Source organism: Lactuca virosa, chromosome 2 (genome assembly GCF_052849685.1).
Source record: "Lactuca virosa cultivar CGN04683 chromosome 2, Lactuca_virosa_CGN04683_v6, whole genome shotgun sequence".
NCBI classification, from domain to species: domain Eukaryota; kingdom Viridiplantae; phylum Streptophyta; class Magnoliopsida; order Asterales; family Asteraceae; genus Lactuca; species Lactuca virosa.
The window spans coordinates 155,180,548-155,186,883 of record NC_136427.1 but is presented as its reverse complement, the minus strand read 5'-3'; positions in this window follow the sequence as shown (position 1 = coordinate 155,186,883).

The window sequence follows — 6,336 nt, the reverse complement described above, 5'->3', positions numbered from 1 at the left end:
TTTAACTGACTACCGAGGAGCCCAGAGCAGCTCCAAATGTAGTGACTGGTATGTATCTATTCATTATTCTGTTGATTATGTTTTGTTTTACGCTTAGATATATGCCTCTGATAGGTACGTTCCTAGTGAACTCCTTTCCTGCTCTTGTGTTGTTTGACTTGGGTGCGAGTCGGTCTTTTCTGTCTCGATCTTTCAGTAGGGAGTCTGATATGCCTATTGGGGAGTTAGAGTGTCCGTTGCGAGTTTCTATCGCCAACAAACACGATATTTCTGTGTCTTCAGTTTATCAAGGTTGTGTATTCGAGATCTTTGGGGTGCCATATCCGATAGATCTGATCCTTATTCCCATGGGGGATATTTGCATGATTATGGGTATGGATTGGCTAAGCCGATTTGGTGCGATGATTGATTTTGAGGGCCAGCGTGTGGTAGTTCGAACCCCAAGTGGGGGAGAACTGATTATCTATGCAGAGGAAACGAAGATAGGTTCAGGGTTTTGTTCAACAGCCAGGGCTCGACAATATATTTGATGGGTTTGAGCATTCTAACACTCCTTTGGTGTACATGCAACCATAAATACCTTGGATCTATGTTTTCTCTATTATACATGCAAACTTTCATTTTTCCAAGGTATTATCCTAACTAGCATACAATGGAGTAACCATACTACAAAATCCAAGTTAGATGACATACCTTTTATTGTAGTTAGAACCTTGAAGCTTTAAGAGCCTAGCACCAATAATGTGAATGCCTCAAGTGGAATCACAAATTACCACCAACAAATGGAAGAACTTGAGAAGATAAAAAATGCACTCAGAATCGGCTAGCACTCTTGCAAGAACTCTAGGTGTCGATTTCATGAACCAAAGGGCTTCTTATATAGTGTGGCTACATTAGGGTTACCCCATGCAAACCCTAATGTGCATGTCTTTCCACATTCCTCATGCTCCATGGGTTTTAACCTCCATGTAGTTACCATGGGTCACCACATGGGTTTAGCCCAACATAAGGAATGATGGATCGTTAGCCCACTTTATAAAAATGAATGATTTACGCAATCAATCCCTATATATTTAATTAGTCTCTTTTGATCACAAAATTAATTCCAAATTAATTCTTGATCAATACTAATTAAATAATATGATTTCATATTATTATATTAGAACTTATAATATATTAATAAATCATAATTATCCTCTTCTCAAAAGTCCATCCTTCAAATTGTCCCGGTGAAGTGCAACCCAAATGGCCCATGCTACTCTCGGGTCAAGTACATACCAAATATAGTTATGGACTTAGACACCTTATCCAACAGTCTCCCACTTGGATAAGTCTAGTAACTATAGTTACAAGTATGACCTCAGGATCCGACTAGCAGTCGTGGCTCTTAAATGCCTTTGTCGAACTTAGACGTACCATTTTAGACAAGTGATCATAGAGTCCTCTATTCTCAAGATATCAGCCGGACAAACACATGGAAGACAGTCAACCTTATTGTCTAGCAGTTTGTTTCCCGATTTCAGATTTGTTTAACATAGAACTTAATCTGTCACACCCCAAAACTGGAACTGCGGAAACGTTCGGGGGTGGAGGACGTCATGTTCAGTATCACAATAATGCAAAGTAGTAAACAAGCAACAACATCATCCATTGCATTAAATATATAATTTCATACAAGTGTGTTCTGTCAAGTTAGTTAGACACAAAAAATATACATCAAAAATAAAAGATGAGTCTTGAACGAGCTCCATCTTCTCAAAACCTAGCACCGGTACCTGTCTACTGGTGACCTGAGAATACAAGTTATTTTGAAAGAGTTTATCAGCTTTAAAGCTGGTGAGATCATAAGTATATTAGTGTCTGTATTTGTATGAAAGTGTTTGTAAGTCTGTAATGTATAAGTTTTGTAAAAGTTTGTAATTGTTTGAACTCTCCTAGAAAACCCTATGTTTCCTACTAAAAGTAGCCTTCTACCAAGGCATCTAGTGTCTGTGTGTGTGTCTCTTGTAAGAGTATGTATTTTCCCAAATCTGACTATCATTAACCAAAATATAGTTTCTACATTATTGTTTATTGTGTGAATATCACAAAGCAAATGTAAAGGGAAAATGATATAGTACTGTAGTGTTGTATTAAGTAACTACTGTTGTACTAATTACTTTAAACCAATTGTTATTTTAAAGTACCATGTGATCGGCCTGTATCCTGCTACCGACTCTATAGTAAAACGACGATGTAAGACGTCGTATGAAATGACGTTTGGCACCCGTAGACTTGCAAGTCCCACTGTAGCGAGCAGCAAGGTGTAGGATAGTCAATCCAGTATAGATCTATACACAAACTCATATGCTCTCCACTTAAGGAGATTCTGGATACAAAACGGGTCATGACAGGTAGTGCCATGCCCCCGTTAAGTGGCTCACATAACTGTAAGTAATGTATATGTATATGTATATGTATGTGCTAGCTGTATTGTGTGTTCTTTCTCTGTATAGCCTGTATGTTTTGTTTCTCATCACTGTGTATTATGTTTGTTTCTCATCACTATGTATTATGTTTGTTTCTCATCACTATGTATTATGTTTGTTTCTCATCACTATGTATTATGTTTGTTTCTCATCACTATGTATTACTCATGAATGAACTGACTCATTGTATGTTTCATTGTTCTAGTAATAGTATCTTCCTAAACTGTACCTATTATAGTTTACTAGTAATGTTGTTTGTGTATATGAACATGTTTGTATACCTTTGCTACCCAAAGGCATTGAACTGAATGAAAGAAATAACCTTTTATATCTATACACATATACATGATATATAACTAGGATTCAAATGACCTTCGGACAAATAACCCGAATACCCTAAGTCCACAACCAAACAAGGAACATGAAGTAAGGTGAGCTATCAGTCCTAAGTCCTTTCAATCCTACTTATATAATTATATCCATATAGATACACAGAATATAAGTTAAAAGATTTTAATAAAAGTATTTGATATGTAAAAGAGTTTGTAAAACAGTTTGAAAAGTAAGAAATCAACTTGTTTGGTAGTTATTAATCACATGTGATTGATATAATAACTATAATAGTTCAACTTGTATTCCCCCCCCCCATAAAAGCATTTAAAAACATTTAAAAGGTTAATTAAGGGGTATGAACTCACCTGTAGTGAGTGGTTTGGATGAACGGAATGTATAGGATGCTAGGTGTCAAGTGAAGACTTGTACACACACGATGATCCTAGTTAACATATAATATCACATATATGAATCCAATTAGTCTTTAAACAACTAATTAACAAAGTTAAGACATCCTAGGACATGTAAAACACCTTATTTAAGTGCTATAAGTCCTAAGGATTGCATCTAAGTGTTGTAGGACATTGCTATTGAGTTTAGGGTTCAAGAGAACCCTTTATTTGAGTTTACGGTTTTGTGACCATAACTCATTGAGTTTACGGTCGTAAACCCATGAGTTTACGGCCGTAAACTCATGTTTCTTTGACCCTTTTGTGTTTTGAAGCCTTAAAGATCACAAGAAGCATTCCTACTTCATGTTTAAGCCTTAGGAAGAGATTAGGGCACCATTTCACTCCTTTTAGGAGTTTACGGTCCCTGGACCATTTCCCTTTGGGTTTACGGCCGTAAACCCAAATGGTTTATGGTTTTATGATGTTTTCAAGTACTAAGCACATCAAGGAATGGATCTAGGCTAGTTTCCAAGGCTTAAAAGGGACTAGGGCACACTTTGGCACCCTTTTTGGGGTTTACGGTCCAAGAACATCTTGGACCATAAACACCCTTGATCCTTGGTTTCTTGGGTGTTTTCTTGATGTTTAGAAGTGTAACAAGCTCTATAATACTCTAGGATAGAAGTACTTACTAGGTAGAAGCTTGAAAAGGTGCTAAAAGTCCAAGAACACTAGTGTGTGTTCTTGGTGTTCTTGGTGAAACTTGAAGATCTACACTTTTGGAATGATTTCACGGATGGAATCATGTTAGATCACTAGATTAAGTAAGATATCAACTTTTTAGGGCTAGAAACACTTACAATGTTGAAGATCAAGAAGAAAAGTCGATGATACTTGAGAGAGAATTGAGTTTTGGATCTTGAACTTGTGAAAAATGATAAATAATGACTAAGTGTCATATTTATACCATCTTTTAGGGTTTACGGCCGTAAACACCTTTGTTTAGGCCGTAAACTCCAAACTCTTGGAGTTTTGGAATTCTATTGTTGCACAATAAACCCTAGGGCATCCTCTCTCCTGTTATCTCATGGAGTACTAATCTTAAAATACTCAAACTTATTCCAAAAAGCTTGAAAATTAGCAGAAACAGTTTTGACTCCTATTGAAGTGAATGGTTGTACATAATAGAAATTTCGGGTTGTCACATAATCGAACACATCAATTTAGTTCTGACCGGGCCCGACACATAGGTCAAAACAAAATCATCGAGGGGCCCAAGATATCGCTTTTAATCCTCCAAGGACTAAAAGGAACATATAAACTTTGATAGTATATGCTTGTACTAACTATTCACTGAACCATACACAACAACACGTTTTATAACATCGAGTTACCGATGCGTTTTTCGTACTATCAATGTATGACCAACTCATAGTCAACAACTCATATATCTAGGTTTAAAGATTATATGATATTATCGTCTCACGATCACTCGAGATAAATTCCATGAGGTGATGCAAGTGAGCGTGGGTTGAATCCAATACTCAGACCTTATGAGCACTCATGAATGTCATAGCAATGTCTAACCATTTCTGAAAATCTACAAGCCAAATTCATGATAGCCTTGATTCAATACCTACTTCCAAAGTATGATCGACTGTCGATGGTTCGAATAATCCAATTATTTTGGAAGTAAAAAAACACCTTGATTCAATACCTACTTCCAAATTCATGATAGCCTTGATTCAATACCATACTAGTAAATAAAAAACACCTTTTATTTAAGCATCAAACGTCAATTATAGTTTATCTATTACAAGTTTCGAAATAGCTATCTAATCATTAAAACTAATATCATCTCTCTGCCCAATGCGCCTCGCATGATGTAAATGCTTAACCCTATTCAGTCCCTTCGTGAGGGGATCCGTCGGGTTCTCATCTGATGATACCCTCTTTGCCACGAGGAGTCCTTCTTCTATCTTGTGTCTTATGAAGTGATATTTCCTGTCGATGTGTCTGGACCTGCCATGATCCCTTGGTTCCTTGGCTAAGGCAACCGCACTATCGCTGTCACAGAAAATCTCCACAGGCTCCTTTATAGCTGGTACAACTTCATGGTCTCCGATGAAGTTCTTCAGCCATATCGCCTCCTTCGTCACTTCGCTTGCTGCTATGTACTCTGATTCGCACGTTGAATCAGCTACAGTCTCTTGCTTGGAACTTTTCCAAGTAATTGCTCCTCCATTCAGGGTAAACACCCAGCCCGACTGAGAGCAGAAATTATCTCTGTCGGTTTGAAAGCTGGCGTCATTATACCCAACCACTCTCAAGTCATCACTCCCACCAAGTGTAAGGACCCAGTCCTTAGTCCTCTGGCTGTTGTAGTAGACCGGAGGGTTTCTGGTATTCGACCTTGACCTCGGCGCAAGTAAGGCATTTACTCACGAAGGTAGCAATCTCTGCTTTCATGTTAGGCCACCAGTATAGCTTTTTAAGATCCAGATACTTCTTATCTGAACCTGGGTGGACGGAATAACGAGTGTTGTGCGCCTCGTTCATGACCAAGTCTCTGAAACCACCAAGTTTCTGTTGGATTAATGTCTAAGTCCATAACTATAATTGGTAAGACTTGACCCCACCCGGCATGGTCCATTTGGGTTGCATGGCATCATGCATTTGGATAGACTATAATGAGAGAAATAACACTTAAGGTTAGTTAATATATTATAAGTTCTAATATATTAATAAGGTTATTTAATTAGTATTGATCAAGAATTAATTTGGAATTAATTAAGTGATCAAAAGGAGACTAATTAAATATATGGGTTGATTGTGTAAATCATTCATTCTTATATATGTGCGCTTGTGATCCAAGATTCCTTATGTTGGACTAAGTCCATGGGGTGACCCATGGATACTCCATGGAGGTTAAAATCCATGGAGCATAAGGAATGGGTAAAGTTATGAGTTACATGGTGTAACCCTAATAGCCACCATATAAAAGAATCCCATGGCTCAAGAAATTGTGCACTAATGTGTGAGTGTGAGGGCTAGACGATTTCAAGGAGTGTTCAAGTTTCTCTCAAGTTATTCCAAGTGTATTTGGTGTTGTGTGAACCATTTGAGGTGTCACACTTGGGGCA